Here is a 19,733-nt window from a genome sequence, read left to right on the forward strand (position 1 = left end):
GTCAAAAGAGAAGGAAGAATGATGGAAAAATGAGAGTTCTACTGAAAGTGGAAAAGATCAAGGAAAAATCAGAGAAACCCAGGCAAAAATATCTCAGTCTGCAACTGAAATGTTAATATTTACCTTTGGGGAAAATTAGAACATTGATAATGTTTGAGTTCAAAAAAAATGAAAAGCCCAAATATCACTCCCTTGTTTATACTTTCCATTGTTTTGCCCAACACATACCTCCATTCTGAGTTCAGTCCTACAGATATAAAATTCCTCTTACTGAGCACTTGCTATAGCGTTTTCATTTTGCCTACAGGGTGGTTTTAAGAATTTTATTTTGCTTTCCCAAACAACCCAAATTTCTCTACCTACCCATGCCAATCTTTCTCAGGACATGAGAATCCCATAGATAGAGAAATTTGAAGACTTGCTCTTTGGTGCTTGGAGGAAGCGGCTGGGATGATGCATATTTCAACTACCTCAAGAAAAGAAACTGAGGCCAAAACACAGTATTGAGATGCTTCAGGGAAAATCACAAACTGCTTGATATGCAAACACAAGCACCTCTAAGATCCAGAAGTGGGAAGTGATGTCTCCTGCCTCCAAGTCACTCTCAGGGAGGCAAACAGTTGGAGGAAAAGAGAAGCCAACATATGGCAGGTGTGACCAGCAGAGATGTGAGTGTTGCCAACCCAATCATCCAAAATAGACCATCCTGGCTTTTCTTCATCTCCTAAAATATTTTTACATGTAAATCACCCACAACTATGTCAGATCACAAGACAGTTGCAGTTATATTTAATTATATTTAGGTACAATCATAAAGAACAGTATTTAGAAAGATATGTCAGCATGAAATACATTTTATTCTCAACCAAATGTTTTGTCAAAGGATGAAGCTCTTAAGAGCAATCAAACTAAGAAGTAGAAAAGTAAGTTTCTAACGAGGGAGCAAGGGTATTTTTATGACAAGCAAACTACAGTGTTGGAAGTGCACAATTTAGAAGAAAATGTAAAAACTTTACTGTCAAACAAGATATCCTATGTATTATTCTTTAATAACTAATAGAAATGAAGTAGATGGAAGTAGGTTCCAATAACAGAATCCTAAATTGACATCAAAATATTCATACTCTATTCAAAATATATGAAATGTGAATATTTTGATATTTATACATATTATATAATATATTATACATAATAGTTATTATATATAAAATATTTTAAAAATATATTTTTATGTATAGCATTTACTACATTTTGGCGATTCTAGTAGGGGCTGGGAATTCAAGGTGAAAAAAAGAGGTTCAGTCTCTATTGTGTTAAAATATGAGCTTAATTTTTATTATCACGTTTTAAGAGACGAGGTCTTGCTGTGCTGTCCAGGCTGGAGCGTAGTAGTGGGATTGTGTATTCCCACTACTGACCAGCATGGGAGTTTTGACCTGCTCCATTCTGGACCTGGCCTGGTTCACTCCTCCTTAGGCAACGTGGTGGGAGGTCACTATACTGATGCCAGACTTAGCGTGGACACCCTATCGGCATAGTGCACTACAGCCCAGGACTCCTGGGCTCATGTGATCCTCCTACCTCAGCCTCCAGAGTACCTGGGACTGCCAGCACATGCCTGGCAAAGGCAAGTTTTATTATTATTTAAGCATGGAAAGGCCAATAGATCAGGAGACAATTTCCATTGAAGAGATAGCTTGTTAAACTCGCAGAGCCCAAGAGCAGGGTGCAGGCCACATCATGGGGTCACATGAGAAATCACTGAAGTTCTCCAGGAGGCAGAGGGAGCTGGTGAAAATATAGGTTATAACACTTATCGTGGTTTCCATGGGAAAGAGCACAGAGCAGCGGGTTTAGGATTGGCTAGTTTTTTTTTTTTTTTTTTTTTTTTTTTATTCATGATAAATTATTAAGTGAACAGTGCAAGTTAAAAACAATAGTTTCATATTTTTTCCCCACCCCCCCCTTTCCCGAGTCAGCACCTTCAAGTGTTACCACTCCCCAAACAGTGCGCAATGCACTCATTGTGTAGGCATACCCCCATCCCCTCCCCCACCCCCCACCTCAGTCTGATGTCCAGTTGGTGTCGTTCCCAGATTTGTATTTAGGAGATGATCAGGGAAACCAATTTTCTGGTGAGTACATGTGATGCATGTTTTTCCATTCTTGGGATACTTCACTTAATATAATGGGTTCCAACTCTCTCCAGGAGAACCATAGAGATGTCGTATCTTCATCATTCCTTATAGCTGAGTAATATTCCATGGTATACATATACCACAGTTTACTAATCCAATCATGTATTGATGGGCATTTGGGTTGTTTCCACATCTTTGCTATTGTGAATTGTGCTGCTATAAACATTTGGGTACATGTGCCTTTGTTACAGAATGACCTTTTTTCCTTTGGGTATATGCCCAGTAATGGGATTGCTGGGTCAAATGGCAGGTCTACTTGAATCTGTTTAAGATACCTCCATAATGCTTTCCACAGGGGCTGCACTAGTTTGCAGTCCCACCAGCAGTGTATTAGTGTTCCTGTCTCTCCACATCCACGAGGATTGGCTAGTTTGAATGAGTTCAGTGGGATCTGAGTATCAGTGCTGTCTCTGGTTGTCTGGTACCTGGCTGTAGGTGATTAGGAAAGGTGGACAGCAGTCCTAAGTGTGAAAGACCAACAGGGAACATGGTCTAAAGTGCTGGCTCTGGGTTGGTTGGTTTGTGTATGAGATATGCTAGGAGTAGTTTGCTCTCTGTAGGAATTAGCTAACCCTGAGAGGGGCTATCCCTTTAGTGACAGCAATGTCGCAGATGGCAAAGCATCAAAATACATAAAATAAAAGACATGGTTAATACATCTATGTGCAAGGATTTTGCTGCCTAGCAGAAAGTGAGGTAAATAAACCAGTGATTTCCATAAAATGATGAGGAACTCTATATGGAATTTATAGAAGAAGGATCTAATCTAGACCAGCAATCAGAGAATACTTCCTTGAAATAATGTCTAAAATGAGTCTTGAGGGGTGTAGAAGGCAGAGGTGAGATGGGGCCAGGCTAGAGGGGGAGACAGAGTTCACAGCATATGCTATGGACAGGACTCATGAGCATGTTTGCAAAGATTTGTGTCAGAAAGGAGTTTGATATGACTGGAGTGCACAGTATGGGGTGGATTAATAAAAGAAAGACCATTAGTCAGACACCAAATATTTACTGGACATCTCCTAGGTATTAGGCCTTCTGCTGTGCACTAGAGGTTGATGAAGTGGGAAGGATTCAATTGTAGACAGCCCTGGAATCCATGTAAAGAGGCTCAGATTTTGTGCTAAGTGCAAAGGGAATCCATTGAGTGGTTTTTGGGGGAAGCAGGAAAGGCTGTGTTTCAAAATAGGAATTTGATACTATGTATCTACAGAGTAAGCTCTGGGCCATTGAAAAAGAAGAAAAAGATGTATTGCAAGTGGTGGGGCAAAGGTTTACTTTGAAAATTTTTGTATTTCTTGATTTCACATACATGTTCTGTAAACTATGGACTGTGTAGATGCTTTAAAGTTTTTCAAGAGAGTTGAAGCTGGCCTATAGGACATCATTGTAGCTGCTTTTGTCTCAGTAGTGAAGAAATTGTTTTACCTGCTCTTTCATCATGTTAACACATTCTCAGTTCAAGTGGGAAATGGTAAATTAAAAAGCATCTTACAAGGTTGTAAAACTGATCCTTGCCTCCTTTGCAGTGATGTTGTTTATCTCTGTTGTATTTTTTGTACGAAGGAGGGAATTGAATCAAAAGAGTGAAAGTGGCAAAAGGCATGAGTTTGGGGGTTTGCTCTTGAAGTAGCTAAGTAAATTTGGATTTCTAATAATAACTTTATGCTAACAACCACTTGTTGAGGACTGTGAAGAATTTTAAGCATATCACTACATTCACCCTCTCTGCAACTCTGCAAGGTAGTTAAAGGATAAGAATAGCAATTCAGTAACAGAAGTGGAAGGGGATTAAGTAGCCTGCCCAAGATAAAGAGTTACTAGATAGGGTAAACTGGGATTCAAACCCAGCTCAAGCTGACATCAAAGCCCAGCTTTTCACCTCTCTGTGATAGAGTCACTCCCAGTCCTGTCCCCACCCCTACTCTGCTGTGCTGTGTAACACACAGTCCATGGTTAAGAAAAAAAAATTCACAGCTGGGCATCTTCTGCCTTAATTCGCAGTGCACACTGAGGACATCTGTTGGGTCACAGAATAGCTCCTGACCTCATCACCCTCACAACATTCAATTTAATTGGTTCTTTCCAGTGGCAAGCATCTCACTTGGGCCCTTATAAGCATAATCCAGTTTCTTCTATGAGCTTCTGTCTGTTCCACCCAGATGATGGGTGCTGTTCACCAGGACTGCTGGGGAGCTAAGCAGTGTGAGCAAGCGAAGGCTTCCCAGCACGGTAAGCGATCTAGGTGACACCCTAGGACTCATCATATTTCTTGATTTCTGTTTGGAGAAATAAAGCCTTAAAGTTTTATTTTCAGGCACCCAAATGACCCCCATTTTTTAATTCCAGTGTCCTTGGTGCGGTAACAAATAGCTAAATCATCACAGAAGAAATTAAAACCCAGGGGAAATAAATAATCCCAACTAGAAGATGTCCTCGGGTATACCAGAGAGCTAAAACACAAAGGTGCCAATTAGTAGGCATTCATGTGTTTTATTTTTTCAAAATAAACCTTCCCCTTTGTTTATTACAGTCTTTTCATGAATGTCAATGAAATTTCTTACAAATTGTAAGAAAAAAAAATGAGGAACAGAAAAAATAGAAAGATTATCTAATGAGAACTCATTTCTGAAAAAAAAATTTATTTATAAAGTATATAAAATAAAATATTTTGGCTTATGTTACTTCAGGAGAAAAGGTCATATAGAATAAGCACTCTTATTAGAAAGAGTGCAGGTAATGATTCTACCCTCTCAAAATCCCTACTGTGATGGTTAATTTTAGGTGTTAACTTGTCTAGACCAAGGGATACCTACAGGGCTGGTAGAGCAGAACTTCTGGGTGTGTCTGAGCGGCATTTCTGGAGGAGACAGGTATGTGAGCCGGTGGACTAAGTGGGGAAGATCCACCCTCAACGTGGGTGCCATCCAATCAGCTGGGGCCCCAGATAGAATAAAAAGGCAGAGGAAAGGTGAATTTGTCCTCTGTCTCCTGGAGCTGGGACACATGTCTTCTCTTGCCCTTGAACATCTGCAGTTCAGGCTCTCTGGCTTTTGGACTCTAGGACTTACGTTAGTACATTCTGAGGCCTTCACCCTTGGACTGAGAGTTACACTGTTTGCTTCCTGCATTGAGGCTTTCAGATCTGGACTGAGCCACAGTACTGACTCCCTGGATCTCCAGCTTTTAGACAGCCTGTTGTGGGACTTGTCAGTCTCCATAATCACATGAGCCAATTCCCCTGATAAATTCCCTCTTATCTATCTATTTATCCATCCATCCATCCATCCATTTATTCATCTTATTGGTACTTTCTCTGGAGAACCCTATCTAACACACCTGCCCAACTGGCCTGATACATGGTCTAATATTTTACACTGTGTACTATAGGTCAACCTCTGGACTGGAAAGAACCACTTAAAATGCACCAGTAACCCATTAGACCACGTATCACCAACCACTTCTGATTGTGTTCCTCTTGCCTGTCTGTGGTTCCAGCTGCTGTTGGGTACCATCTAAGTCTGAGCTCCAACCAAATTCAAGGAGGAGAAACCTTGCCACCTGCTCAGTCTGTGTGAAACCCCTCACTTCCCTAGCATTCCTGTTGATGTGAAGAGGTGAGCATCAATGAGCAAGGCCCTGTTGCAGCCTGCACAACCTCAACCTGGAAGTGCTAGAAACCTGATGGATGCCAAGTAGGGTAAAACTTTGACCAGGGATAGATGGGAACAGCAGATTACTTCTTTCCCCAGCCACCTCACTGAACTGAGACAAAGTGACTTTTTGGAAGACAGTCCTCGAGATCCAGAAATCAACCACATCCTCTAGTTGTGCTTTCCCCTTTCCCTGCCTTACTCCCTTTGTGCCTCATACCTGCTCCCAGTGGGTTGGCCATTCAAGCAGTAGCACATAACTCTGCCTCAGCTCTGCTTTCTGGGGAATCCAGACATTTCCATGAATACCTTAGTTCCGTTATTTATATCTATACAGTGTGTTTCTGGTTTACCAAAGTACTTTTAGAATAATGTTTTATTGAAACTCTTAATAAGAGGTTTTGGAAAGAAAGGCAATGAGAATAACTAATTCATGCCCATGATAAAGTATAAACCAATTATGCAAAGCAGATAACTTCAAGCTTTTCAAAGTTACTTGTGCGTAATCCAGGCAGCTCTCCCTGGGCTTTAACCACTAAGCCTTCCTTTCTAGGGATACTCTTGAAATCTCACTGGTCTTGTGTTTAAAATAAAAAACTCTGCCCATTTCTCATCTTCATTGTTTTTGTCTGTTTTGTTCTCCTTTTCACGTATTTTTTTTCAAGGAGCTTTTATAGTCCCTTGTTTTATACTCAATGCCCTAGACATATTCTTGTTTTAAGAGTACTATAGGTTGGTTATGGCCATGGGTATGAAGAAAGACTGAGTTTATAATTCCAGTTCTACCACTAACAAACTTTGTGGACTTACACAAGTTGCTTAATTTCCCTGGGCTTTTGCTCATCTGTAAAATTAAGACAAAAATAATACCTACATTATTAAGATTATGTAAAGAACTATGTGTAAATTTAATTAGAGCAATGCCTAGCAAATATTAAAACTATAACCATATAGTTGTTCACTTCTTTTACTCTTGCTACTATCATTTTTTGAAAAGAGGCAACCTTAAAGTTAGAAAGATTTGTATACAAATCTCAGTTCCACAATTGAATAGTTGCTTAACTTGAGCGAGGCGTTTAACCAACTCTGCAAGTGGACTTAATATCATATTCTTTTTGTGACCTCCAATATGTCCACAATCCTTTATCTGAAACCCTTGGCAATGGGATGTGTTTAGTAATTCAAAGTTGGTCACAATTTAGAAATTCAATAAGGTACACACACAGTATATATTAAATAACACTCTCAACTGGGGAATGGAATAGTGCCTGGTAATCAAACACATTAACATTTCTACTGAAAAACTTATGAAAATGTTTATGAGGTGGAATATATCAAAAAATCTAAAGAGACTCAAGTGGAATCAGATCAGGTTTTACCACTAAACAAGCTTGCCATATGTTTGCAATGAAATTTTGTTTTCAGACTCTTTGTATTCCCAAACTGAAGAAAATGAGCTGTGAAACTGAATTTCCAATGACCACCAGGACACAATCTCATTGACTGTGACATGTGCAGCCTTGAAGAAAATGACTTTCCATCTTGGTTCCTTCCTTCCTTCCTTCCTTCCTTCCTTCCTTCCTTCCTTCCTTCCTTCCTTCCTGTTTCCCATGATGCTTATGGGCAGGGTCATGTCCCTATGTTTGCACACACTACTGCTCCCTGGGAACTTCTACTTTCCTTTACTCATCTCCTTCATCTAATCTTTAGATAAACGTGTACTGAGTACCTACAGTATACAAGGTAAAATACTAACCTAAAGAGGAAAATAATTTGATAAGACATGACTTGCTATTTAGAAGACAGAAACATATAAAACATATAGACATACTACTAGAAATAGGTAGGTGTCTTAGATGCCTCCTCTCCCCATTATGCACTTACTAGACTAAGCCATTTGACACACAGGATGTTCTTCCTCATAAATAGGCACCAAGTAATTGTCACAAAAATGTAAACAATTTCTTTCTTTTAAATGCCATCGATTTTTAAGCAAAGTTTCCTTTTATAATAAGATGTCTCTAAGGTTCTATGTCTTAACAAATAAAAAATATTACCGATTAAATTGCATGCTGAAACTTACTTTTCCACTGGCATGAGAATCTAAGTCCCTCTGATGCATAAATCTGAAGTTAGACTCTACTGAAAATGGGACCCTTTATGTCGTTTTTACTTCTAAAAGGAGAGATGCTCCTTGTCATTTGGACCTACTCATAATCAAGTTTCCCTAGACAGATATTTTTTCATTAGCTTGTGATAGGACATATTTTATTAATGCCTTTAATGAAAGATAAAAATAAACATCATTTAACTAAAAAAAAAACAAATACCAGTCAAACCCATCACTTGGCATCTGTCAGAGACGATGACCATGTCAGGAGGATGTAGCGTGTTCAGTCTGCAGCTCTCCACTCAGTTTCATGTGGTGCCAAATTCGGTTCTTTGGATTTGAGTTTTTTATTTTGCATCAATAAACATTTACCTCTGTGAGTGGTTCTCACCTCAGAGGTGCTCAAATATTTGCTCCATCATTGTTGCCTTTGGTTGTTATTTATTGAGTACACCTCCCTGTCCCCACGGTGTCCCCCCAGTGCCAGGCATGCAACTCTCAATGCATTCACGCTCTGTTTCCTTCTCCCAACAGTCACACATCAGACAACACACACAATCTTTGAAATCTCAGGCTGGTGCCATTAGTGAAATAAAAAAAGATGTGCGTCTTTTCAATATCTTTTTTTTTTTTTTTTCAGTTTCTTCCTGCCCAAATGTGAGCCTGTTCAAACCAGTTCAGTTTGGTAAGTAGACTAAATAGGGAAAAAGAATAAAAATCCACATACACACAGACTTGTTTACAGGCATCTCAGTTCCTTTTTGTTAATTGAAAAATCAACCCCATGATTCCAGCCTTTCTTTCAAGCCTTTTCTTCCGAAACTCCATGAAAAACTAGAGTGCATAGAAACATATTGCACATTTATCTTGTTTTAGACCTTTAGCATCAAGGTGATGCCTGGAGCAAACATTTAGTCATGCAAATTATAATCTAATCAAAATAAGGATTTATAAGAGAAATGCTAACACAAAGCTCACAGTAATGCAATGAATGGCGCCTGGGTAATCATCTCTATTCTTTGCATTGATATTTGACAACATCCTACTCAGCGACAGCTGCTTTATCTCTGCTTTTAATGACCATAAACCAGAAAATCTTGCATAATTCAGCGGGAATATTCTGAAGACCCTCCGTCTGTCTGAGAATGTCTGCTTTGCTGAACAGTTTTGTATCCCGGGGATTTCTCAACTAACAGGTGCATCATTATACCCAGCAGCAACTGGCTGAATGAGAAGCAGTATAATTCAGTGTGTATTGCCTTATGATAACTACCATAAAGAAATGAACTTCCTTAAGGAAGGAAAAATAGAGAACCATTTAACTTGTCCGAATGCATTTAAACTGATGTTTTAGGGAAGACAGTTTGGATTCTGAACAAGTGTTTGTGGTTCAGTCTCAATCCTCTTTTTACGCTGCTATGATTTTTGCTCACACACAGAACTACCTAGGGCAAAACACTATTTTTCCCTTTGTAGACATGTACTGTTCCTGTGTTAATACATACCAGGAGTCCTTAAAATACTGATTAAAGTTGGATCTTGAGAAACTGTCTATTCAGCCAAAAGGAAAATGAAACAAAGGGTTCAGCCATGAACTGACCACAGCTGCAATAAGAACAAATCCAGACTGTGATTTAAAATCCAATCTCACTTGGGTGTCCAGTTCATGGCCTTCTGCATGCATCTTCATATTCTGAACTTTTCTGTTGAAACTAGAAGCTGGGATTGCCAAAGACTTCATCAGACATGTGTCTTTTTAGAATTTGGAAAGGGAGTTGTGAGAACACAACACAGAGACTTTTAAAAGTATACGGAATGTGGAATAGTGTATAATGCACAGATTATTAATACACAAAATGTGCAAAGTTAGATGGTAAAGCCTTGTGACAATCAAGAAGTCTAGGATCCTGACCCACCCAATCGACTGTGTGACTGAGACTCATCTTTTGGATTCAATAGCAATAATGATAGTATCCTATCAGCTATTTATCATGAGAGTTTATAAGAATCAAATGGAACAATATAGGATATCATTTATGAAAAGATAATATACTGTATAACTGTGGAATAAAGTTATTATTGATGAAGTAGGTAATGATATTTTATTGAGGGATAAAGTTGTTATTGATGATTAAATTTCTCTCAAATGAAGTCCTTCCTTTTCAAGCAGACAGCCACTATCAGTGTTAGACTTCATCATCCTTTGTACTAATTCTTGCGATCATACCTCCTGGCTTCCCTCTTCAGTCTTCTAACACTTGAAGTCCTTCCAAACTTCACCCAGTGCCAGTTCTGATCACATCCCTTCCTTTCTTAAAACACTTCTGAAGATTCTCCATTGCCAAGTCTAGTTGCTTAGCTTAGAACAGTAAGAACAAACATGAAATTTCCATCAATTCAGGATAAATGACATGCCCAAGGATCCGGAAACAATCACTGGGCACCAAACAACCCTAGTAAGGGTCTCAGCTATTCCTGCAGCCTCTGCTCATTGCTCCCCTCACCCTGCACCCAGACACTGGCTGCCTGAAGCTTTGGCTGCTCCTTGGCCTGTCGACTCATCACCCTCAAGCGGTGTTAGCTATTCCTTCCTCCGTTTCTCCAGCTGGCAGGTGTGCCTCAATCACAGCACTAGAATTTTAATTTTTTGTGTGTAAGATTGACCTCCACCAAAAGTCACAAAGAAAAATCCTTGTATTTTTCCCTATGGGCAGGGCCATTGGCTAAAAGATGGCTGGCATACAGGAAAGAATCAGTGTTTGTTGAACGAATGGACTTGCTCCCCACCGTTAGTTTCTGCTGCTTGCAGTACAGAATTACTATGGATATAGAAGTTTGCTTAATTCCAGTTTATTCTTATACTCTTGATCTTTTCTAATTGGATCTCCCAGGGTGCAAGGGAGACTTTTTTTGAGTCTTTTTTTAATAAACTCACATCATAGATTTTTCATGATAGCATGTTAATTTGATGAACAAAAATAGCTATAAACTTTTGTTCCTCTTTCGTTCTCAATTTAATTCTGCTAATTTTTTTTAAGAGACAGAATCTTGCTATGTTGCCCAGGCTGGTCTCAAACTCCTGGGCTCAAGCAATCCTCCTGCCTCAGCTTCCTGAGTAGCTGGAAATGCAGGTACATAATTTATCTAATTTTTAACAAAAGCTTATACTGGCTCTACTTTCATAATATTTTTATGTTTCCATAACATTTTTAGAGATTTCAGAATATATCAAACCTATTAGCACCAACCAAGCACTCCCCTTTTGCTCTTTAGCCTAACTTCTGCCTAGATGTTCTGTTTCAGCATTAACCTTGCAACGTGCTCTGGTCCCACCTCAGAGTACACAGTAGAGCTGTGTCTCCCTTCGTTGGGCACTTTCACAGCATAGAGTATTAGAAGTAATATTGACCTTGTTCTTAGAAAACCTGATTTGGCTCCTGTTCACAGGACCAGCTACATAACTTTTAGGACCCAGTGCAAAATGAAAATGCAGGGTCCCTTGATCAAAACACAGGTAAAAAAAACCTTTCTGTCCTTTCTCCTGTGGTTTCTCTCTTGATCTGCCAAGGCATTTTTTTATTTGCTAATAAATATTATATTTTGATAGGGTTAATTCTATTGAATGCCATACTATCTTGGGTGCAGGGATACCCCCAGAGGGAATATAGAGTCTTACAGGTATCTAGGGTCCCTGTCCAGAATTTAGTGCTGGTGGTGCACACTCAATCCTGACCCTCCCCAGTGTCTGTTCCCAGACCCTGCCCCGGGCCAAGGGCTGCAGCAGCCATTCGGTGGGAATAGGGAAGCAGGAAGCTGAGAATCAACCCTGGAGAGATGAGGAGGTGGCAGGAAGCTGCACATGCACAAAGGCTCTGAGCTCCCTGCAATAATCCATTGTCCCATCAGACATTACCTAAAAAACACAACTTAAAATATAAAATTATTTAGAATTTCTAGATGGCAGCTGCAGAGTATTTAAGCCCAAGCATGAGCTCCCTGCTGCACTGGGATTCTTTGTGATTGTACTAGTTGCACACTCAATATGGTCTTGCCACTTTACTTTTAATAGTTACTGTCTATTCTTGAGAAAAAAAATACTCCCTAAGTCTCTAAGACCTCCCTTGCAATGCTGTTGTAGGCTTAAATCAAATAATATTCAGGAATTTTAACTTGCTGTATCTGTTGTGAGTTATCACTCAATAAGTGCTCAATGGGCCAGTGGTTTGGGACACAGCTTCTCTAATCTGACTTTTTGGGTTGAAATCCCAACTCTGTTACTTGCTAGCTTTGGAGGCTTAAGACAATGATACTTGCCATTTACTTTAAAATACTTCAGTCTGTGCAGTGGGATTGTATGTGTGTGTGTCACTTAGATTAAACGGATGCCCAGGTGCAACTTAAGAAAGTGCGTTTGAGAAATGGTCAGCCAACACCCTTATAAATGCCTAGTCCAGAAGGCAGCTAGCTTTCTTTCAAAAAGGGCACAACCCCTGTGGCTGCTACAACCATTTCTCTTGTTCCCATCTTTCAATATTAGCTAATGCTTGGCTAATGACTATATTGGATGTCAATATATGACTTTTTGTCTGGGGAATGGTCACGCTTGAAGTTCTGACTGGGGGGGGATGGGGGGCAGTGGATGGGTGCATACCTACTTGATGAGTGCAATGTGCACTGTCTGGGGAATGGACACGCTTGAAGCTCAGACTCGGGGGGATGGGGGGGAATGGGAAATATATATAACCTGAACTTTTGTACCCCCATAATGAGCTGAAATAAAAAAAAAGAGAGATCAGCTATATTAAAATAATAATAATAGTAATGACTTGTTAATCAACAGGATGAATGGTAGAGAGTGCCTCTCATTGGTAAAACTGAAGGCATTCAAGGTAGTTGAATTGCCTACAATAATTTAGGAATGCTCCTTACTCTTGATGATCAGGATATAAAACTTCAGAGCAACATACACAATTAGAGATGATACACTAGGCTAAATCCTTCAAGCATCTGGTGTCCAGCCATAAACTCTGGATTTTGGGCTGTTTGTATGACAGAACCCTTCCTGTGCAGTCCTGAAATGTGCCTCAGAAAACCTTTCCTGCAAAGTGATAGTGGGTGTATGTAAAAGGATGGAGGGTCACACATCCTTGAGCCAAAAGAACAAACAGCTCGTATGAATTGAATTTTGTTTTTTTAGTAAATGTGAATAAATGTTGAGTTAATATGTGATATACATGTACCAAAATTTGATCTATGATTTGTGCCTTAGACATAACTAAATGCCACATACTGCATGGCTTAAACAACAGAAATTTACTGTCTCACAATTCTGAATGCTAGAAGTCTGAGATCAAGGTGTCAGTGGGGTTAGTTTCTTCTGAGGTCTCTCCCCTTTGCTTATAAGCAGCCACCTTCTCTCTGTATCTTCACATGGTCTTCCTTCTGTACAAGTCTGTGTCCAAATTTCTTCTTCTGAGAGAGACACCGGTCATATGGATTAGGGCAGGGGTGCAGAACCTTTTCATTAATTGGAAGACCACATTAATTTAGCTGTAATAAAATAAAGCCACATTCAAGAAACTTCCATTAGATATACTTAAAAATGTACATCATTTCATAAAAATCTATCTACTATGTACTTAATAATTTCAAAAAAATGAAAACTATTTGTTAATTTTAAAGTTAGCTAACCTTTTAATGACTTTGTTATGTCTGTTTTTTGTTGGAAAGCGTTTGAATATTTGGTTGCAGCATTGAGTTCTGCAGTTTCAGTTGATACTCTAGAAGGATATCAGTCATTTGTGACCTTAGGGGCATCTTGATTTGGGTTAAGTAGGAGAATGTAGATTCACAGCAATAAGTGGTTGAAAAGCAAGAAAGCATTTTGGGGGGCATGTTGCTGAAGGCGTGAGTATTCTACTGCATTTTTCCATATTTTAATTGGATCTTTCTTAGCATTAAACAATGACTCTAAAATGTCATCTACTATGAACTCAATCAATTCCATCTATAGTTCTTTAGGTGATGTGGTGACATCAACTAGGTGAAACTGAAATGCTAATTTAAGTGTGATGTTATGATTCTTAAAGTCAATGAACCTTTCATAATATTCTCCAAGCAATAGGTCTAAAGCAGCTGCCTATTCTTCAAATGATTTGCATATATCATCCTGCTCATCGATGACCTTTGCTAACTGGGGAAAATGTTCATCCAAAATTTCCTTCTGAAGAAGTATTTTGAAAAAAGATAGCTTTTTTTGAAATGCTTGGATTTTTTGTCATGTATCATATATAGACTTAGCTTTACCTTCCAAAGAAATATTCAAGTTGCTTTGATTTGACATGATATCACACAAAAGTGCTACATTCCTGTAGAAATCTTCTTTCAATAATTCACATTACTGGTTCTGTTCTTCATAAAATTTAACTATCTGTTCTCACAGAGATAAAATTTTGGCTAGTACCTGTCCCTGTAATGACCATTGCACCTTAGAATGATACAGAAAATCCACTCTGAATATCTCATCATTCAGCTTTAGCATGTTACGAAACTGGTGATGCTGTGTTACATTTGCAGGAATATAGTTAACACTACTTATAACTTATTGCAAAGTATCACTTAAAATAGTAGGTTTAGCACAGAGATTTTGCTGATGCAAGATACAATAAAAGGAAATGAGAGCATCTGGATCTGTTAATACTTTTTTAATCTGTGCAATAAACCCTTTATGTTTTCCTGTCATGGAAGGTGCACCATCTGTATATACACTCACTAAATTTATGAAATTCAGTCCAACTTCATGATATTTATCTTGAAAGTTGTTGAAGGTATATATATTCCTTGTGTTCTTTGCAAGAGTGCCCAAAGCAAGTAACTCTTCATAGCAAAGGAAATCTTCTGTTATGAGCCAAATGAAGTATAAAACCTGCACCGACTCAGTAGTATCAGTTGATTATTCAATCCAAAGTGATTAAATAATATATATTTTCCTTTTGAAGTATTGCATGAAGTTGTTCTGGTAAATTGAAGCCTAATTTGTGCTGCCAATCAGTTATGGTTCTCTTTGAAAGAGGCAGTTGTCTGTACTTAGAAATGTTACTGGGGGTCTAAGCATCCTAAAACTTTGACAGTGTGTTCTTTCACAATTTGTACATCACTGAATGGCTTCCCTTTTTTCCTGAGTATATAAGCTGTTTTATAAGTTGCTACAGTGGCATTATTTCCAGGCCTTATTTCTGCTTGAAAGAATTGTCTTTGTTTTTGCTTTTCATCTTTTAATTCTACAACACAACCTTTTGCACCTCTCTCTCTGATTTAAAGTATTTGTGGTACTTAGGAGTGTTATAATGCTGATGAGCATTGACTTTCTTTAATGTTGATTTTGCAGTATCACAAAGCAAGCAAATCATCTTATCGTTAGCAGAAATGAGATAATATTGCAATTCCCAATCCTCTCTAAAAAATCTGTTTTCTTCCTTCAGCATTCTCTTGGTCTTCTTTGATATCATGGGCTGTTAAGCAGACACAATTAAAAAATACTGTCAAGCTGTGTAACTATTCATAAATTCCACTTCAAATAGAAACACAGTGCACTGTTGTTAAAAGCTGATAACAGACTGGTGTACTCAACCCCCATAAACTCTTGCCAACCAGCCTAGTGATGCCAGTCAGGCCAGGGAATTAGAACTAAATCATGAGCGTAGCAGCCGTCAATTTAGCCCTTATGGCTTACTAATGTTCTAATTGTGCCGGTCAATCTGGGAAAATTATTTCATTGAAACTTATTTTATTCTTTGGTATTTTAAATATGTTCATTTTAAAAATAAAATAAAAATATAAAAGATGAACAAAAATGTATTAATAAAAATAAAAGAATTTGTTCTGTAAAATTTCGATTCAGTCAAAAGGCTGCATGTGAGGACCTAGAAGGCCACAGGTTCCCCACCCTTGCATTAGGGCCTATCATAATGACCTCATTTTAACTTAACTACCTCTTTAAAAGTCCTATCTCCAAATGCACTCACCTTCTGAGGTGTTAGGGGTTAGGACTTCAATATGTGAATTTTGGGGGACACAACTCAACCAAGAACAGCTTGTTTTCATTATAACCTGTTAGGGAGGCTTGAGGAGTTAATTAATTTTAGGTACCTTGAACTTTCTGACCACTACCACTCTTTACCAAGAAGAATCTAAACGCTGTAGATGTCTAAATTGGCTTGGGTCAATTTACAACCCTTGGGAAATCCACGTATTGTCTCTGTGCCTCAGCATCTTCATCTGTAACATGGGGATAATAAAAGTATTGACTTCACAAGGTAGTTTTAATGATTAAATACGTGAAGGAGTATGGGTTGTTTAAAACAATACTTGATAAATAGGGTTTGCATTTTTACAGGTTGAGTATCCCTTATCTGAAAAGCTAAGGACCAGTAGTGTTTCAGGTTTCAGATGTTTTTGGATTTTCGAATATTTGCAGCATTCCTGGTTGAGCATCTCCAATCTGAAAATTCAAAATCCAAAGTGCTCTAATGAGAATTTCCTTTGAGTGTCATGTCAGCACTCAAAAGTTTTGGATTTCAGATTTTTGGATTAGAGATGTTCAACCTGTATTGTCATTTGTTGAGTCCATGATGAAATGAATGAATGAATGAATGAACCAATCGATAAGATTAGTTTTACTCTTTAATTTACAGAGATGTAAATTGAAACCAAGCAAGCTTCAATGGCATTCAGCTTTTCAGAGATACAACCTACAAAAGAATTTAAGTGTCATGACTCAAAATCTATTTTCTTCCCCTGCACTAAATCACATGACTGCTATTGAGGGCCAACTTCACAAAGGTCCACCAAAGCATGATTTCTACCTGGTTTTACCAAAATGATAGAGAAAAAGCCTCTGACATTTTCAGAACTGAAAATGAACTAAGACCACTCTATTTCAATAACTGGGTTTCTGTGTATAATTGTATATGGTTGATTTTAATTCAGTTTGAACTATTACTCAATTATGTTCATTAAGTACTTAATAAATGCTTAATTGGGACAAGTATGTTGTTGAAAAAATGTCACATAACTGGCACTGAAAAGAACGTACGATGAACTAGTTTATGCCAATTTGATCACATCCATCTACAAGGTTCTGTTTGGTGCATTTTGGCCACCAGCAGTTACAGGTTAGGTGAGGATTAGCTACACCTCTACAAGATTTGTTACCAGGTTTCAATGAAAGAAAACATCACACCATAGTCTGTGAAACATCTAAATATTTTCTATCAAGCAGGAATAAACAGTCATATAATCTATTTTGTCAGCTCAATGAAATCCCTGGTCTCTGTCCTCTTTACAGATCCCAAAACACTTTGCACAAAAGAGTCACCTGCGTCAAACACAGGAGTAAGCTAACCCTCCCTCAGAGTCAGGCAACTAAGACCCTTCCACAACCATGGCAGAACACAAGGTCATTCAGGAGTCAAAGTCAGGGAACTGTTCTTGAAGACAAAAGGTAAAAGGGTCTAGTTGATTCTATACCCTCTGGGTTCATGTAAAGACAGGAGGCTTCTCTAAGATATATTTGGCAGTTCACATATTTTGAATTCCACTAATTTTAGTTATGTTGCCTCTTTCTGGTATTTATTGTGCTGATTATAAAATCCTCTGGAGAAATTTTCAGGTAAAGAAATTCCAAATAGTTCCTGTAGAATAGCTGTTTCTAAGTGTGGTCATTCTGATTAATGGAAGAGGCCCTTAGAGGAGTACACATTCTTGATAAGAAAAATTGAGTGAGCCTAGGGTATGAATTGAAGCTCGTACATACATTTTTATCACACTCTCCATATAAAGTGTTTTAAAATAAATTACAGATAAAACACACTTACCTTGCTATCAGCTGTCCTATATGAAATTCATAGAGATGGTCTTTCTAGAAAAAGCAGAAAATGCAGCCATGTGGAATGATTTTTTTCCAGAAGATGCTTACAGATTTGTTCCATCTAGAGAAAATGAAAGCATATACCTGAAAGATAGAAAATGCCTCCCAAAGGAAAGATGAATACATAGATATACACACATGCATAGATAAAATATATATGCATATACATATATAGACATCATGTGTTGGGGTGTATACTCTGTGATTTTCTTAATAGAAGTCAATATCATCTATTACAGTTGCAATTTTCTCAGCTTAATTGGTCTAGATAATTGTAGACTTCAAGGTATGCATTCTTTTCACACAAAATATACTTAAAGATCTATAAAGAGACAATCACCCCAAAGATCTAAATGCAATATTTATTAACTAATTAACTTTTAGATACGTTATGTGCTAGATATAAAGTATTGCCTAGTATAACATTTAGTGTTCAGAGACAATTAGATACTGACTCTGGGATTAAAAAAAGTATTTGACTTCAGTTTGAAAAAAATAGTCCATTTAACAACAAAAACTTGCATAATCCCTTCAGTTATATAACAAGCACTTTAAACCTCCCACTCTTTTGTAGGAGGAATGCATTATGGATATATTCTAAGAACATCGGAAGCACTGTTAATGCATGGCTCTATGATACCTTCTTGAATCATCATAAAGAACATTGTTATTATTACCAGTAAAGGATGAGGATGACTCAAGTTCTACCGGAATATAGCTCCTTTAGACCAGGTGCCATTTTGGACACTTGCATACGTACCCAAAAGGGTCCAGCACAATGTTGCCTACATGTTAAGAACTGGGAATTCTTGTTTGATGGTTTGATGATAATGGTATTAAATTCTAATCCCAGGCCACAAAGTTTCTGAACAAACATGAGAAAGTCAAAGAGGAGAGGGGAATTGTGCAGCTATACCTGCTGAAGTTAAGCACTCTGGAGAACCATGACTACGTTGTGCACTATCATGCCAGTTTCCTTGTTCTTGATATGGGTATGGATTTTAGAACCTGGAACAGAGGAGCCAGGAGGAATGCTTGAGGTTATCTGGCACAGCATTTTATTGTTTGTGTGTGTGTGTGTGTGTGTCTTGGCTTGTTTTGATTTAGCAATGAAAATGTTCTTTTAAATGAAATGAAAACTCCATCATAATATTTAAATATATTATTATTCTGGAGGATCTTAAAGGACTGTTTGGAGAGGTAGATCAGGAGGAAGATAGTTCATTTGAAAGCTGTGATAAGGACCACAACTCAGCTAATGAGGACGAAGAAAAGAAGATAAATTCAAAAGATGTTTAGAAGTTAGACTTAGCCTCTGGGAATGAAAAAAAAAAAAAGAAGAATGTTGAGTTTGAATCCTAGGCTTCCTGCTTAGACCACTGGTAGATGGTGCTAGAGAAGTGAATTTCCACAGGAAGGAAATCCATTTGGAAGAATAGAATTTGGGGTAAAATATAATGAGTTAGATCAATTTGTGCTGGTTTTGAGAAGTGCAGTGAAGGTGCAAGAAAAGAGTGATTTCAGTCCTTACACACACATCTTTTGTCTTGATTTGTGCAGATACCCAATAATTTGACATCTTAGTGAGTCCCTTGTGATAAAGAACTGTCAGTTGGGAAGACAGAGAACCCGAATGGATGGTTCTCTTAAATAACTCTCTTCCTATTAACATATGATCTGGTTTCCAGCACACCTTCATAGCTGCATAATCCCAGAAAACTGGAGGTTGTGGTTGGTTGACATGCCTGCCTCTTTTGTGTGTGTTTGTGTGTGCATGTGTGTGTATGTGTGTGTGTTAAATTTTTCTTATTTATTTTCCACAATAAATTCTAGATTTTTACACA

The sequence above is a fragment of the Eulemur rufifrons genome, chromosome 2, assembly GCF_041146395.1.
Source record: "Eulemur rufifrons isolate Redbay chromosome 2, OSU_ERuf_1, whole genome shotgun sequence".
NCBI classification, from domain to species: domain Eukaryota; kingdom Metazoa; phylum Chordata; class Mammalia; order Primates; family Lemuridae; genus Eulemur; species Eulemur rufifrons.